Source organism: Pleurodeles waltl, chromosome 10 (genome assembly GCF_031143425.1).
Source record: "Pleurodeles waltl isolate 20211129_DDA chromosome 10, aPleWal1.hap1.20221129, whole genome shotgun sequence".
In the NCBI taxonomy this organism is placed as follows: domain Eukaryota; kingdom Metazoa; phylum Chordata; class Amphibia; order Caudata; family Salamandridae; genus Pleurodeles; species Pleurodeles waltl.
The window spans coordinates 636,588,291-636,606,954 of NC_090449.1; positions in this window are offsets into that span (position 1 = coordinate 636,588,291).

The following is an 18,664-nucleotide window of genomic DNA, read 5'->3' on the forward strand; positions in this document are numbered from 1 at the left end:
TAAACTAATTACTCTTTCAGCCATCACATGATGTATATTACTTGTTTTCTCTTCATTTTCACAAAAGTGTTGATGAGTTAATTGAACTTTCAATGCCGCCTTTTTGACCTTCTGTTTTCTTTTGTTTTTTTTTGTGTTCATTGTAGTATGGTAAATCTTCTAGCAATGGCTATAACTTAAATGATACCCAATCACTTTTTTCATAACAGTATGGTGTGAAATATTGATCCTTTAACTGAGGTCTGATCCTTACTCTTGTAATACTGCTGGCTTGCTTCTAAATTCCAGGTGTAAGCCTCCTGTAATACAAAGTAGCTCAGAAACACACCGCGAGTAATTCTAAAACAAATATCTTATGAACTAGCCCTATTATAAACAGGGTTATTTGTTTCAGAGGGACATCCATACCAACTTCTTAAACGCAGTCTGGTTAGTTCTAAATTAATCTGTGCTCTACCTCTACCATGCTAGCAATGGCACGAGAGTGTTATGTTCAAGCAGTATCAAATATCATTAACATTAAGAACAGGATAGAATAAGATTCCCAAACCGATTTAAAAAAATGAAGAAAAATGCATTGAGCAAAAAGACAACAAAAAGATCAACACTGGGTAATTTAATCGAGAGACATTGATTTTTCGAATTTTAGGGCAAAAATCAAAAACAACTCCAAGTGCCCATTGGCATTCACAGTTTGTGGCTGAGTGGAATCTAAGTGTACTTTCTGTCTGACTTTGACGAGTCTAGCTTTAACTTCAGTTTGAAGCACAGGCAGTAAGTCTAGGGTAGTTCTGTGCATGAATGGTGTCAGTTTCTGAGATTCCCATTTGGGATATCCATTGCAAAAGGAAGAGTTGTGGAAGCTGCTGTTTGTGCAGTTCTGTCCCTGTCACATGTGGCTAATCTCTGCTAAGTGGCCATGTTAACACCACCCGTGGCTTCCTGCTCCTAGAGACAAGCCCACTGTCTTCCAGAAGGAGCATTGCCAAACTGGGAAGTATATTCAGTCTTTGGTCAAGGCTACTGGGCAAACTAGTTCCAAACTAGTCTCGCTCTCAGGCAGTGTATAGAACACTTTCATGGAAAAAACTGTAACTCCAACTGTATTAAAAATCTTCTTTTATTCAATAGCAAGTTTAGAATACAGTTAATTTGAAGTTCTGTGTATTAGTATAATACCTATACATGATATTGAGCTTAAATAATAAGCACTCAGCCCTGTTGGCTTAGAAGAAACGCTTTAGGGGTGACATATATATGTGTGTGTGTTTAGTTTTCCCTATATGGCAAATCACTTTTCTTGCCATGTTGCTGTGCGGCACTTTTAATTTGTAGTACATCCATAGCATTATGGTACTCTCTGAACACTTACACTTTGGTCATAAATGTGAGTATTGTGATAATGCACTTCAGCCCACATACCACATTTAACATTGATTGCCACCTGTACAGTTTCTGTGCCAGCTTAATATAGCCTTACTGAAACGTTTAAAAAAAAACAATTGAATGGAGTCAATTTGTAAGTAAAGATTTTGGGACAGAGCACCCACATTCTTACACTGAATCAGAGTGTCACAGTGCACAGAGGCCATTATAAGGTGAAAATCAGGAGAGGAGATGCAGAACAAGGGAACGTGCTACACGGTGCCTACCTTTTCTCTTCAGTTTTATGCTGCTGGGTTGACACTTCTAACTCAAGCATTGTTCCAACTAATATCTATCGAAACTGTGCAATAAAAAACACCTGCAACTTGTTTATTTATTGGGAATTTGCAACAGCGGCTAGTTGTTTTCAAGCCACAGCTTTGGTGTTGAGACATGGGTGCCAACTTTGCCTCCTTCTTCAACAATACAAGAACAATTTTGTTATGAGTAGGGCTGAATTACTTGTGTGCTATTCCCGGCTTACTTCTGAATTTTAGAGGCACACTTTTTCTGATTCAGGTTCTTTGTCTCTATCTTTGCTGGATTTTGAGTTACATAGAAATATTAAAGAAGCAGCGATTTCCTCATAAATTCACTATGACTCCTTGGGCAACATGGAAAACGCTCATTATTATTGATCAACCTATATCCACTAACTCATCTGCAAAATCAGTCCTGAATACAGTTCTAGATGAAAAGAAAGCTCTTAAGTTATTTAAGGAAATCAGTCATAAGAGGTTGCAAAATAATTGTGAACATGTGCCTAGCTCTCGATAATAGAATGACCGAGCATAAACAGTATATTAGCATTGACAGGGACATTTCAATAGTAAGTGTAATTTAGAAGAGGAAAATGTGGAACTTAAAAAAGATTGTCCCAGCGAATGAAACAAATGGTACACCTAAGGTGCACTTAACTTAAGTTGCACTTAGATGCGCAAAGGACTTGTTTTACAATTGAAATTAATGGTTTGCATTAAAAAAACATGAATACGCATTCATAATGCAAATCACACTCCCAGGTATGGTGCAATATTGCCATGTAAAGATCCCCACTGCCAATTTTTGGATGTTCACAAATATATACAAAGTACCTATCACATTGTTTATAATCGGAGATTTACTCCTGTCAGGGGTAGTTACAGGGAGGCAAGATCCCGAAAATTGAAGTGGTCACAAGAAAAAAGGAATTTCTCCACCTGAATAAAGTTGTCATAGAGAAAAGTAAAAAATAAGGTACAGGCAGATTCAGTTTTGCAAATCATTTACACATGTGTAAATGTACACTATGCCCATTTACAATTGTTTTTGGATTTGAATACTCCTGGAAAGCTGAAACTGTTATAACTTCTCAGGAGTGCTTCTGAATTTTTTGGGGCATCAAACATGATCATACATTTACTATAACGAGTCATACAGATCATCCAACCTGTGGGTCACGGCGATGACCATCCGAATTTTACCTTTGAGAAGTAAAGTTCTCACTGGAATCACAAGAAGGGGCTCAAATAGAGACACCGGTTCAGAACAAAGGACTAAACAAAGATTTAATAAAGGAACCAGTGAATGTACAACTGACCTAAAACTCCAATATTAGAATTCAATATGTGAGATGGAAATAGCTATCCACCATAGAGCGACTGCCCATTACTTCTGAAAAAACACAGAACCTAGCCCTTATTTTAACACATAATGCTCATCATTTAACCACTTAACCCATTATCTTTACAGCCTCCCTTCTCACCCAGCGCCTTCCACTTTACCCATAATCCCTTACACTTTATTTCCTACCCTTAACTTCTTTGCCTTTGCAATAACTTTGTGCAATTAACATTTACCTTTATATCTGCAAGCTCTTACCCTTTATCCCCTTACCATAACTCTTATCTTTTACCCCTAACTCTTTACTTTTAATCACTATGCTTTGCCATTAACTCATTACCCACATCCCTTATCCCTTACACCTACACTTAACCTGTTACATTTACAGCCTTGCTGTTAGACCTGTCAGCCTTAGTGTGGTCTTCTCCAAATGTTTTGTCTGCTTGCTTCCATTTTTCTGGAGTTTTTGCTTCTGTGGGCCTTAGGACTCTGACCAGTGTTAAAGTGCTTGTGCTCACTCCCTTAAACATGGTTTGATTGGCACATAACTGATTGGTGTACTTAATTTACTTGTAAGTCCCTTCTAGAGGGGTATACCATATACCCAGGGCAGGTAAATTAAATGCTACCAGTGAGCCTGCAGCACATATTGTGCCACCCACTTAAGTAGCACCTTAAAACATATCCCAGGCCTGCCATTGCTGCCTGAATGTAGTGTCCCACGGCAATGTTCACTTGGCATTTTAAAAATAAATTAAAACTCCTTGCCAAGCCTTAAACTCCTCTTTTATTGCACATGTGTCAGCCCTAAGGTAGGCCCTAGGTAGCCCTTAGGGCAGGGTGCTGTATAATGAAAAGATAGGACATGTACGTTTAAGTTTTACATGTCCTATTAGTGAAAAGCTCATAAATTCATTTTCACTACTGTGAGGTTTACCCATCCCATAAGATAACACTGGGGATTCCTTATTACATTTGGTAAGCTGCTATTTCTAATTAAGAGGCATGCTCAGTACCTATGAACTTGTAATGATAAACCTTTAATGGTAAAGTCAAATTTATCATTACAAGTTTGAAAACAACACTTTTTGAAAGTGGGCATTTTCCTGCCTTTAGCCCTCTGTGCCTGCAGCCTGCCTTAGATGGCTGGGTGTAACTGACAGTTAGAACTTTGTGACTTCACCCCAGACAGTCACACAACAGTGGAAATAGCAAAGCCTGAATTTCCCATCAATCGGCTGGATAGGGGTGGGGGGGCTGAGCACAGCCCCACTTGTACCTGAATAGACTGTGCTCTGGATCCTCAGAATAGGCTTAACAATGCTGTATCTTCAGCACAACCAGCTTAGAGCAAGGGCAGGGGAGACAGGAAACTCCTAGAACTTCAGAGAACCTTACCAGAAACCACTTCCACCTTCTAGAAGCAGGGCACCAGGGTATACAATTAAGGCTCTCTGTCTCACTCTTCAGTTCACTACTGGACCTGAGGAAGGACTCTCAGAGGACCTTCTGCTGCTGTGACTTGCTGTGCTCTCTACTAGTCTGCTGCTGTGCCTGGAAGGACTGCTTTCCTGCCTGGAGCCTTCCTTAAACCCTCAGAGGCTGACCCTCTTGTTGAGCCGTGCATCTTCACCTGCTCCCAGGACTTCCAGAAGTGTCTTCAAGGGCTATTTTGCTGGCTTCCTGTTCAGGGGCAACAGGGACATAACAGGCTTCCACAAACTTCAACCCGCAACTAGACCCAGTCTGAGTAAGTTTGTATCTCCTAAGAGGTCTCCATCCACTCCTGATCCATTAGATGCAATGCCAAGGGTGCCCAGATGGCCAATTTCTAAAACTGAAGGCTCAGACAAAATTTAGCCAAAAAGTGCTTTGATGACCGGGTGGAGACCGAGACCAACTTGCTCACTCTATCCGCCTGAGGTGCATTGCCTGTCAGATTGCCTTTGTGGTTTCTTTCGCTGCCTTCTTCTCCACAGCAGCAAATCCATTTCAGCAGTCCTTCGCCAAAGGGGTATCCAACCTTGTGGAGTTGTCATTGGCTACAGCCTTCTGCTTGGTCCCACTGGAGATTTTTCACTTCCACCTTGATGACTGAATATGATGGTAAAAATCTTCACAGCGGCTTTGCTCCACAGCTATCTGGCATCAATGCTCCCTCCTTGGACGTTCCTGCAGCCTTGCCCGCTAAAACTTATTTCCTCTCAGAGACCTTTCTTTCAATAATTTTCTATGTGCGAGGGTAAACACTGACCGGGTCCATTCCACATTTTGTAACCGAACCACCCCCAATCACAGTCATCTTAACTTTTAACTTTGCCCTGTCCTAGCACGACCAGATGTCCGCTGTTGGTGCTCTTTGCTTTTAAGTGCTATTTTGAACCTTAAAATGGAACAAAGCCATAACTCAGGTTTTACCAACTCAATTTTTGTCCTTTTGGTGTCAAATAAATGATTAAAATTCACTCAGTTTGGTTCAAGATTTGTTTGTGGTGTTTTTTCACTTTATTACTGCCTGTGTTTTGCAGAAATATTTTACACATTGCATCTAAGTTTAAGCCTGATTGCTTTTTGTGCTAAGTTATGCAGGGTTAATCACAGGTTAATTTTGTGACTTTCTGTGGTTTACCCTGGAAGGGATTGTGATTGTTGCTTGACCAGGGCTCACACCCCAGTCAACCAACAACCCCATTTCTCACATTTACCCCCCCTTACTCCGTACTCCTCTTCACTCTTGGCCCTTAACATTACCTTTTCCCCAATGCCTTAAGCTTTTACCCTTAACTATGTACACCTAACCTCTTACCCCTTGCATCAAACCCATCTCCGCCCTCAACCCATTACCCATTTATCTGTCATCCCCTCCCCGTAAGTGCTTATCTGCCTACCCATACCTAAACCCAATCCAAACAAATGTTATGCATATTATATTGCTTGCACATTTTTCATTATATTACTGACAACCAAGTGACAAACACAGAGATGGTACACAATGACAACATAGTCCATGAGAAAATGTCATCAAGGAAATTGCATGACAATACGTTACCAAAATAAGCAAAGGAATAGCGCAAAGTCATAGAATTAAACATCTCATTGACAACTGCACAACCTCATTACTGCACACAAACCTACCTACTTTGGCCCTACCATCACTGACAGAAACATACAATAAAAGAAAAAGCTTTCTTTAAATCCATAAAACAATATATTTTCTAAGGCAAAAACCAGCTAGGACCAATTCAATTAAATATAACGCTAATCTTGTTTCTCTTAAGACATTTGAAAGGGTCAGGCCAAATATCACCAATGCTAAGCAGAACCATTACTATCAATTCCTCCCACCATGCAACATACTCTAAATACTTTCTTTGATGCATAAATCAAACATTTTTTCGCAGTGCTCAATGCAGCCACTTAGGAAACGGAAATCTTTTTCAACCATCTTGAAGTCCATCATCAGGGTACTTTTCAGGCTCCCTCCCAGGATCATAAATGATTCACACAAAGCATATTCCTTAACAACATAGACCTTTCAGTTGCTAAAGACAATCCATCTTTCACTTGATGACCTAGTCAACTCCTTAACCATCGTCCATCTATTCTTCATCAGAAAGATGATGGAAAAAGAAGTCACACTTTAATTACAAGACTAGGTCAAACCAAAGTACTTTCCATGTAACTATTAATCTAGATCCATTCCAAGACAGATACCATTCTTGTTTTGCAAGAAACCATCTATATTGCAGTTAAAGGAAATCCATGAATCTTCAAGCTGCTTGACCTTCCTGCAGCCTTTGACACCATTGCTCACCAAACCCTCATTGACATCCTGTCTGTGCTTAAAGGATTCACTGACACTACATGTTACATGTTCCCATTCTACTCATACTTTTTTTAACTGAGACATAAATACACCTAAATCTACAGGCTGTGGCTAATGACCTGCCCACTCTTTAAGGGATTTATTCTATCCTGCTTGATGTGCACTTTGAACATGTATAAAAGAAAAGGTTAAGAATTGATCTTGAAAAACATGGAATCAAAATGTACTAATATGCAGACAAGTCTTAGATGAATTGTTGGTGTCCTCATACCCTTACACCATTTGTATTTCATGGCATGTTATCTATCAAATTGAAGTATGTAACTTCTCCTCATGCACTGTTTCTCTTGTCCTTGTCCTTTGTTCAGGACTTTAAGTCTCCTGGGTCTCTCTCATCACCCTCATCCTACATAGTAAAACTTGGCAAACAATACCAACCTATCAACTTTCCCTCTCATACCTACACAGCTTCTCTACAATGACATCCTCACCATTATCTCATCTCACCATCCCACCTAACATTATTTATAGCATATATATATATATATATATATATATATATATATATATATATATATATATATATATACACACACACACACACACACAAATACACACACATGTACACAAACACACATACACATGTTACCATCCTTGTGGGGACTATGTGTGGACACTTGCTTTGTGGGGACTATTCCTTCCTAATGTTTTAAAAATATTCCAATTACAGAAAAATGTTAAGAAAAAATTCATAATACAAGATCCTGCTCTTATATGAAAATGTAAACACACGCACAGAACTCTCATTCTGTAGACTTGAAAACGTTTTATCTTTTTGGGGGCTTACTCCATAACTATCATTTGTGTTGGAATACACTCATGGTCATAAGGCTAAATATTTATTTTATCAACAATATACACAAATAACATCATAGTCTATTCATAATTGAATGGCTACATGTACCCTATTGGCACACAATAGATGGGTTATATTAATAATGCATCAGAAACTATAATATATCAGGATTATGGAAGGGGAATTAAGATAGTGTGTACCTTTTTGCTTGGTGCCCAAAGTCTTAGGAGTTAGGAGACTAACACATTGATAAATTAAAAGATGAAATTAGGCAATGTGGTCAACTGAGTGTGATCATATTAATTAGTTATTAGACTACATCTCCATAGGGATAGCATGTAATGTTACTTTCTGCCCAGGGAGAGTGTGTGATGCTGCCCACAGAGGTCATATGTGATCATAATAGTACCAAATTTTCTTCAGAGATGTCGCTACAACCATGGTGTAAGTCCCCAATAGAGCTAGCATGTGAAGTAAATGATGTTGAAGTCACCACAGAAACAGTGATTATAAGAATGTTCAAATCCTCACTAAAATGGTATGTAAAAGTGATATTGATGTAGCCCCCAAATTGATAGCATGTGATCATAGTGATGTTCAGGTCCCCACAGAGCCCGTGTGTGTTTACTAGGATGTTCAAGTTCCCACAGATATAGTGTGTGATTATTGGGATGTTCAAGTCCCCACCGAGATAGTGTGTGATTATTTGGATGTTCAATTCTCCACAGAGATAATGTGTGGTTATTGGGAAGTCCTCATAAGGATGTTGTGTAAAGGTAAGCATGTTTGAGTCCCCCTCAAAAATAGTGGGTGAAGATAATGTTCAAGTTTCCACACAAATAGCGTGTGACGATAGGGGTGCTCAAGTTCCCACAAAGATAGTGTGTGATTATAGGGATGTTCAAGCCATCTTACAGTTTGTGAATATAGTGTGTTCAAGGCCCGACCCACAGAGTGTGTGCAGAATATCATAGTTAAATCTATGTAGTGATAGTGTGTAAATATAATTATGTTTAAGCCCCCACAGAGATAGTGCATAATTATAGTTAGGTTCAAATCCTACAGAGATAGTATGCGGTTACTAGGATGTTCAACAACTCATAGAGATGGTGTGTGAAAGTAAGCATGTTCAAGTTCCCACAGAAGTTCTGTTTGTAGATAATGTTAACGTCTCCACAAAGAGAGTGAGTGAGGATAATGCTCAAGTCTCTACACAGAGAATGTGTGAAGATAATGATGCCTATAGTGTGAGTATAGGCAAGTTCAGTCCTTATATTTATGTCCCCACAAAGATAGTGTGTCTGTATTTAATGCACAGTGTGTGTTGATAGGGATGTACGTGCCTCCTTATAGTATCTGAATATAGATGTTCAAATCCTTACTGGCAGAGTGTGTGCAGATTATCAAAGTCAAGTTCAAACAGCAATGACTTGTAAAGATAATGATAGACAACGCCCCACAGATATACTGTGTAATTATAGTGAAGCTGAAGTCCCCACAGAGATAGCATGTAATTATAGTGATGCTCAAGACCCCACAGAGATAGTGCGTGATGAAGTGATGCTCAAGTCCCCACAGAGATAGTTTGTGGTTATTGAGATGTTCAATACCTCATAGACATGGCGTGTGAAGGTAAGCATGATCAAGTCCCTACAAAGATAGTGTATGAAGATAATGTTCAAGTTTCCACACAGAAAATGTGTCCCTACTGGGATAATGTGTGATTTTAGGCATGTTCAAGACCATGTAGAGATGGTGTATGAAGGTAGGCATGTTCAAGTCCACTCAAAGACAGAGTGTGAAGATAAAGTTTAAGTCTCCATGCAGATAGTCTGTGATTAAAGGAATGTTCAAGCCTCCTTATGGTGTGTGAATATAGTGATGTTCAAGTCCCTACTGACAGAATATGTTTAGATTATAAGAGCCATGCCGTGATAATGTGCCATGATAATGACAGTCAAGTCCCCACAGAGATAATGTGTAATTACAGTGATTCTCAAGTCCCCACAGAGATAGTGTGTGGTTACTAGGATGTTCAAGTCCCAGCAGAGATAGTGTGTGGGTGTTTGGATGTTCAATATCACATGGATATGGTATGTGCAGGTAAACATGTTCAGGTTCCCACAAACATAGAGCCTCATTATGACCAAAGTAGTCTAATGACTAACAGGGTCGTGGTGGCGGTGGGACCGCCTCCACTACGGCGGGCCGACCCCCACATAACAACCGCGGTGGTAGGGCCGTGGTCGAACCACCAGTTTTCAATGACACAACGGTCTGGTGGTGATGGCGGTCCTAATCCACCACGGCAGTGCTGCAAGCAGAGCCAACCTGGGAATTATGACCCCCCTTCTCTGCCAGTGGTTTCATAGTGGTAGCACTGCCATGAAAAGTCTGATGGAAATGGGGTGCAAGGTGCCCCAGGGGGGGCCCTGCACTGTCCATGCACTTGGCATGGGCATGGCAGGGCAACCCTGTCCAGCCCCTCTGAAAAGTTCACTATGTGCTTTGCAGACAGTGAACTTTGTGATGAGCGGTAGTGCACCCTATGCATTACAGCATTGCCGCCAGCTCGATTACGAGTTGAAGACAATGCTTTAGGTAGTTTATGGGAAACTTGTAATGGCCCCAGTGGGGAGCCAGCCACATTGACGCCAACCTCACCATCAGATCTTCGGCAGACAGGCTTTATGGCTTTGTGGCTTTGTGCGACTAAATTCACAACCTAATTATAATGTCCCTGTAACCTTTGTTTTTTTTTAAGTGAATTTATATGTGTGTGTGTGTCTGTGTGTGTGTGTATGTGTGTATGTGTGTATATATATATATATATATATATATATATATATATATATATATATTGGTGTATAGCTTTCAGATAACAATAACAAGCTGATTGAGAATTCTAAAATAAATTATTTTGGGCTAAGTAAGTTACCTTCCTTGGCATATATTTATGAATCTCTTTTTATATATATGATGACTATAGGCAAATATGTAAATTAACATTTTGGTATCACTTTAGAAATAAAAACGTGGGTCTAATTTATGGATTTTCATTTTTATAATGTCTGTAGTTCCTGGCAGATGAGATAAATCTGCCATCCGCGACACTACCACTACCAAAATACACCATTATGGCGGAAATTCCACTACCAGTAATTTGGCACATCTACTGTATTTTCTTGGAATCAACAAATTGTACATTATCTTCCCGAGGAATGCTAGCCAAAAGACTATGATGTGGTATTAAAAAAACGCTTCTACTTTCATCTGTTTAATTTCCGGAAAATTTCTCAGAATTACGGATTAACTCAGGTTTAGGTAAAAAAAACATTAACCTATTCAAGGCAATAGGTTCATTTGAAAGTGCGACCTGGGTTTCATACTATACTCATAATTAAGGTTGTTATGATGTACATTACAAATAAAAGAGCCTTTTGGAGGTCATTTAAATGCTACTATCACACGGTTACCCTGGCAACAGAACCTGACGCACTTCAGAAATGCGTTTAGGCTACTCGAAAATTGAATTGGTTGAGACATTTTCATACTTTTTCAACGGGATAGAAATGTCACGGTCATGCATTCCTGTGCATTAATGCCAAATGGGGTTTGTATTGGTTAAAAAAAATTCTACTTTTTCAACAGGATAGAAATGTCACGGTGATGCATTCCTATACATTAATGCCAAATGGGACTGAGGCAAGAACAAAGTATCAGAGCCCTGACCATCATCAAAGCCACTTCGCTCCAGTCTGTTACATTGTTATTTTATTTTATAGTTTTAGAAGTGATTATGCTACACACTATATGTGTATATAAATATATATATATATATACATACACACATTAAATATATAAATATATTTATTGTTTATGATTATTTAAAACATTTAAAACAATAATTATGTTCTTCCATGTTAAAGCTATGTTATCATGTGTATCAGCAATTTAAAACATGCTGAGGTTGACATGCTGGTCAGTTAAACGGGTAATAACTGGTCCATTCCTCATTTGTAGCAGCACATTTGTAGCATCACAATTAAATAAAGTGCAAATGCTTTGAGGCAGTCGCTTTTACAATACAGTGCAGGTGTAATGTAAGAACAACCATGAGTAGCATAGTGTGATCGTCAAAGTGAAATCCTCGGATTTTCATCAGTCAATGACTTATTGCTTCTGTTATTGTTGGATGCAGTTTAATGTGACTGGTCGATTTCGACAAATAATTTAGCAAGATAAAAAAAAGCAGCTGATTATTCCTCAATGGTAGCAGCACAGGAATTGAGCAAGATTTCAAATGCCGTAACTGTGTCCCCTCTGGTTAACTTAAACCAGAATAGCAGCATGTTGTTCCTCATTACCAACTGGACAATGAGCTGATGAAATGCTGGTGCAGTGTAAACACAGCCATTAGTACCAGTAGAGTGCTCATCAAAACAAGCACCCTTGGGATTACAGTCACTTAAGAGACTGTTTGGTTTAAACCCTTCGCTGCCAGGCCTTTTCCGCCTCAGGTGCCAGGCCTTTTTTTTGCTATTTGGGGCAGTTCACGCTTAGGCCCTTATAACTTTTTGGCTACATAAGTTGCCCACGCCAAATATATGTCCTTTTTTTCCAACATCCTAGGGATTCTAGAGGTATCCAGAGTCTGTGGGTTCCCCTGATGGAGACCAAGAAATTAGTCAAAATACAGAAAACATTTAGTTTAAAAAAAAATGGGAAAAAAGGGCTGCAGAAAAAGGCTTGTGATTTTTCCCTGAAAATGGCATCAACAAAGGGTTTGCAGTGCTAAAATCACCTTCTTCCCAGCTTTCAGGGACAGGCAGACTTGAATCAGAAAATCACATTTTTCAACACAAGTTTGGCGTTTTACTGGGACATACCCCATTTTTACTATTTGTACTTTTATCCTTCTTCCAGTTAGTGAAAGAAATGGGTAGGAAACCAATGCTGGATCCTGGAGAGCTAAACATTTCTGAAAGGTAGACTAAATTATGAATTCAGCAAGGGGTCATTTGTGTAGATCCTACAAGGTTTTCCTACAGAAAATAACGGCTGAAATTAAAAAATATTGAAATTGAGCTAAAAAAATGTCATTTTTCTCGATGTTTTACTCTGTAACTTTTTTCCGCGATGTCAAATTTGTGAAAGCAATATACCGTTCGTTTGCTGGAGTCTTCTGGTTGTGGGGATATATATGGCTTGTAGGTTTATCAAGAACCCTAGGTACCCAGTGCCAATAAATGAGCTGCACCTTGCAATGGGTTTTCATTCTATACCGGGAATACAGCAATTCATTTGGTGAAATATAAAGAGTGAAAAATAGGTATCAAGGAAACCTTTGTATTTCCAAAATGGGCACAAGATAAGGTGTTGTGAAACAGTAGTTTTTTGCACATCTCTGAATCCTGGGGTCCCCAAACTAGCATGTGAATTACAGGGCATTTCTCAAATAGACATCTTTTTTTACACACTGTCTTACATTTGGAAGGACAAAATGTAGAGAAAGACAAGGGGAACAACACTTTCTGCTATTCTGTGTTTCCCCAAGTCTCCCGATAAAAATGGTACCTCACTTGCATGGGTAGGCCTAAGGCCCACGACAGGAAAAGCAACATGGGCACATCACATTTTTTCATTGAAAACTGATGTGTTTTTGGAAAGTGCCTAGCTGTAGGTTTTGATCTCTAGCTCAACCGGCACCTAGGGAAACCTACCAAACCTGTGCATTTTTTAAAAGTAGACACCTAGGGAAATCCAGGATGGGGTGCTTTGTGGGGTTCTTACCAGGTTCTGTTACCCAGAACACTTTTCAAACCTCAAAATATGGCCAAAAAGCACTTTTTCCTCATATTTCGATGACAGAAAGTTCTGGAATCTGCGAGGAGCCACACATTTCCTTCCGCCCAGCATTCCCCCAAGTCTCCTGATAAAAATGGTACCTCACTTGTGTGGTAGGCCTAGTGCCCACGACAGGAAATGCCCCAAAACACAACGTGGATACATCACATTTTCCCAAAGAAAACTGATGTGTTTTTTGGAAAGTGTGTACCTCTGGATTTTGTCCTCTAGCTCAGCAGGCACTTAAGGAAACGTACCAAACCAATTGCATCTTTGAAAACTAGACACCTAGGGGAATCCAAGATGGGGTGACTTGTGGGTCTCCCACCAGGTTCTGTTACCCAGGATCCTTTGCAATCCTCAACTTTTAGCCAAAAAAACACTTTTTCCTCACATTCCGGTGACAGAAAGTTCTGGAATCTGAGAAGAGCCACAAATTTCCTTTCATCCATCGAAGTCTCCCGATAAAAATGGTACCTCACTTGTGTGGGTAGGCCCAGCGCCCGCAACAGGAAATGCCCCAAAACACAAAGAAGACACATCACATTTTCCCAAAGAAAACAGAGCTGTTTCATGCAAAGTGCCTTGTTGTGGATTTTGGCCTGTAGGTCAGCCGGCACCTAGGGAAACCTACCAAACCTGCACATTTAAAAAAACTAGACATCTAGGGGAATCCAAGATGGGGTGACTTGTGGGGCTCCCAAAAGGTTCTGTTACCCAGAATCCTTTGCAAACCTTAAAATTTGGCCAAAAAACACCTTTTCCTCACATATCGGTGACAGAATTTCTGGAATCTGAGAGGAACCACAAATTTGCTTCCACCCAGCATTCCCCCAAGTCTCCCTATAAAAATGGTACCTCACTTGTGTGGGTAGGCCTAGTGCTCGCGAAAGGAAATGCTCCAAAACACTAACTGGACACTTCAAAATTATCAAATACAAAACTACCTGTTTTTGCGGGGGCACCTGTGTTTTTGGTCCTAGGCTCAGCAGCCATATAGGGAAACCTACCAAACCCAGACATTTCTGAAAACTAAACACCCGAGGGAGTCCAGGGAGGTGTGACTTGCGTGGATCCCCTAGTGTTTTCTTGCCCAGAATCCTCTGCAAACCTCAAATTTAGCTAAAAAAAAATCACATTTTTTCACATTTCTGTGTGGGATCACAGCACCGGGACACATTTCCTACCACCCAACATTCCCCTCAATTGTGTAGGTGGGCCAAGTGCCTGTGAAAAGGAAGAGCCAAAAACATGTTGAAATTGAGGGGGAACCGAAGCGGTTTCAAAAGGGCAGTTTGAAAAAAAACATTCTAGGCTGACAAGTGGGGCAGAATTGTTATTCAATTCAATTCAAAAAGCTTTATTGCGGCTACAAGAGCCAAAAAAGCGCGAGCAGTAATAAATACAAATAAATACACATAAAAAAATAAAATTGCAGGTAAATACAGTGATAAAATGGAGTAAAAATTAGATAGAATGAAATGAAATGAAAATAAAATGAAATGCGCTGCGCAGGATGTTGGGACAGTCTTATTTGGAGTCTTTGTCCAGAAGAGTTTTCCCTCTGATAAGCCAGCTAGCTCCGAGGAATTTAGCGATAGCGATCACTAGCATTGGCCTGGTGTCTCATCTAAGGATTCACAGGGCTAGCGTAGAGCAGCGTACTCCCAGTAGTCTGCATGCCGGGGCCAGCCATTTCCTACGGGGGGCGGTATATGCGGGGCATGCAAAAAGGAGGTGAGGGAGATTCTCGACGGGGGCTTTGCAAGCAGGGCATGTGGTGGATTCATTGTGTGACCAGCTGCTGGTAAAAAGTCTTAATGGGAGTGTTCCAATGCGGAGCTGGAAGTACAGTTTCCTTTCCCTTGGGGCCGTGATTAGGTCCCAAAATGTTTCGTACTTGCATGACTCTTTTAAGTTGGCAAAGTCACAAGATAATGTAGTGTGGAGTGCAGCCCGAGTATCTTCGTGGTTGGCCATTTGCCAGTATAGTTTCTTTAGTTCGCTTTTCAAGGGAAAGACTGACGTGGCTGGTGAGTTCCAGAGATCATCGAGCCCGATAGAGTGTAGTAAATCCTTGATGGATCGTAGCCAGGGGATTCTGTGAAGGTGGTCGGCTTTTAGGATGACCTGTAGGGCTTCGGTGAAGATGTGAAGTTCCGGAGTGGTCCAGAGACGCCGCCAGTACATCAGAGGTCGCAGGCGGGCTTTGTGACCAATGCGTTTGATGCCGAGATCCTTGAAAAGCGGGAACAGTGGGGTGCTTAGCGGAAGGGACACGAGGTTTCTTAGGAAGTTGTTTTCAGCGGTGGTTAGGTCTTGGGTTTTGGTGTAACCCCAGAGTTCGGCCCCATAAAGCGCTGAGGAAACTGCCTGGGCTTCGTATAACTGTAATGCTGGGCGAATTGGTTTTGTGTGTGAGAGGTGGAATTTTTTTAGTAGAGTCCCAGTTGTTTGTCTTAATTTAAGGGCTTGATTTCCTATGTGTGGCTTCCAGGACATGTTGTCAGTGAGTGTTATGCCCAGGTAGCTGAAAATGCCCACCTTCTCCAGTGAGGAGCCCTCTAAAGTAAATTTCCCTTTGAAAGATCTGTGGGGATTAAGGGTCATTAGTTTGGTTTTCGAGGCGTTGATTTCGAGACCCTGAGATGAGCAGAAATGCTCGAAGCACGCAAGGAGTTTCCTTAGACCACTGGGGGTTTTGGATATCAAAAGAGTGTCGTCGGCAAAAAGTAAGACTGGGATTTTTTGTGTGCCAAGTGAAGGTGCGTCAGCCTGCAGTCTGAGGAGGGAGGGGACAATTTCGTTGATGTACAGGGAAAAGAGGGTCGGGGCAAGTACGCAACCTTGCCGCACACCCCGGGAGACGTGGATTCTATTGGTTAGTTGTCCCTTGTTGCCCCACCTGACTTGTGCGTAGTTGTCCTCGTGGAGTCGTATCAAAATGGCAAGGATGTGTTCCGGGATTCCCATCCGAGAGAGAGTGACCCAAAGTTTGTTACGAGGTACTAGGTCAAAAGCAGATTTGAGGTCCACAAAAGCTACATAAAGGCTGCCTTTACCAATGAACACTATTTTCCAATATAATAATAGGAATCTGAGGGCTTGATCAGTGGTGGAGATCTTCTTTCGGAAACCAGCTTGGAGGGGGCTAAGGATATCTTGGTCAATTATCCATTCTTTGATCTTCCCTAGGAGGCAGTGGCAGAAGACTTTTTGGACACAGTCAATAAGGCTAATGGGTCTATAGTTACAGGGAAGAGATCTGTCGCCCTTTTTAAAGATTGGAATAACAATGGCCACTTTCCAAGAATCGGGAATTGGCGCCCCAGATGCTATTGCGTTAGCTAGAATGGTGAGGTATCTTGACCAGGATGCTAGGTCTGTTGAAAATAGGTCTGCTGGGACGCAGTCTGAACCAGGGGCCCTGACGCGCTTTAGGGTGCTTAGAGAATAGGTTATATCACTTTGAGAGAACAACAGGGGTGCTGCGGTGGTGGGTGCTAATGAGTGAAATAGGAGGGGGCCCGTACAAACAGAGGTGGGGCTATCATGATCAGGGGAGTACAGACTGCTAAAGTGGACTATCCAGTCTCTTGGGGCAATGTTGGTTGAAATGTCCAGACCACTGGTTTCCGGGCCTCGGGCTGCCAGGGACCAGAACAGACTATAATTTCTCTCGCGCACAGCGTCGCTGAGTGCTGTCCACCATTTGCTATCTTGATCACGCTTGGCTATGCATATTGCAGATTTATAGGACTTCCTAGCTACGCAGATGGCGATGGGGTCCTTGGATTTAATGGCTTGAACTAGGCGCTTGTTTAGGGACCGACACGTTTTGTTGAACCAGCGGTGCCTGGCTTTAGGTCGTTTGTCGTCGTGGGCTGGGGGTGCTGAGAAGTGGGCTGCGATATCCCTAAAGCAGGAGGTGTGGATAGAGCTTATTTCCTGGTGGGGAGTTGCAGAGCCTGCCTCTAGGTCCATTAGTGTGGATTTTAGGGTGTTGTTGGCAGCGTTGATGAGTGCGGGCCGGGCCACAATATTGTCCCATTTTAGGTATCTTTTGTTGTTGGCCAGGCTAATACCCTCAGGTGCTACTGCTGCGGGGTTAGACATGGCTGGGAGGTTACCTAGGGCTAATGTGTGAACAGAGAGAGGGTTGTGATCACTTTCAGTCCTTTCGATGATTGTCATATCGATGACTAGAGGCCATAATCTTATATCGAAAAGGCCAAATCGATTCTGCTGGTGTGGTTCGTTTTGTTGTACGTGTGACTACCATTGGTGTCTGAATTGGTTCTGCCATTTAGCGCCCTGAGTCCAAACTCCATGGTCAGAGATTTGACCTGAATAGCAACCGACGTCCACCTCTTGATGGGTGGGATTGACAGGGCGGGGATAGACCAAGCTTGATCTTCCTCGCGGGTGGACCTGAGATCGTCCCAGTCAAGGGGTTCGAATGTGACGTTGAAGTCCCCAGCCACGATGGTCTTGTGATGGCGGGGATAATTTTGTAAGAGGGCTACGAGGGCGCAGAGGGTTTTGGAGACTTGACCCCCCCTGACCCCTCGAGTTTAGATATTGAAAATGTTCACCACAGTGTCAGGCCCAAAGGATAGGCGAAGGCCTAACAGGTCGGGAGAGACGGTAGGTAGCTGTGATATATGGCAGCTAAGTGATGTTTTGATCCAGATGGTCAGGCCCCCTGAGGGCCTGCCTCTCGTGCTGGCCACAGCGGGGATGTGGAAATTTGTATAACCTGTTCGGAAGAGTGGGTCGAGTGACCATGTTTCCTGAAGGAGACATATGTCATGTTCGTCAATAAAAGAGAAGAAGGATGGAAGGGGAAGAATAGATTTCAGACCTGCCACGTTCCATGAGACAAGTCGTACCCCAGATTGTGGCTGAGTTGTCCTGTCTGGATGCCCGGGGTTTGTAAAGTTGGCTGTCGGGGGTTGGTCTGGCAGATGTGGCTGAGGGAGCAAAGATGGGTTGATCCCAATGTTTGCCCGTGAGGCTTGCGGTGGTTGGTGATGTTCCTCTGTTGGAGCTGGCCTGGTCCTGATCCAGGAGGTGCTTGAGGGCCTAGACAGCAGCTCTTGGTTTGG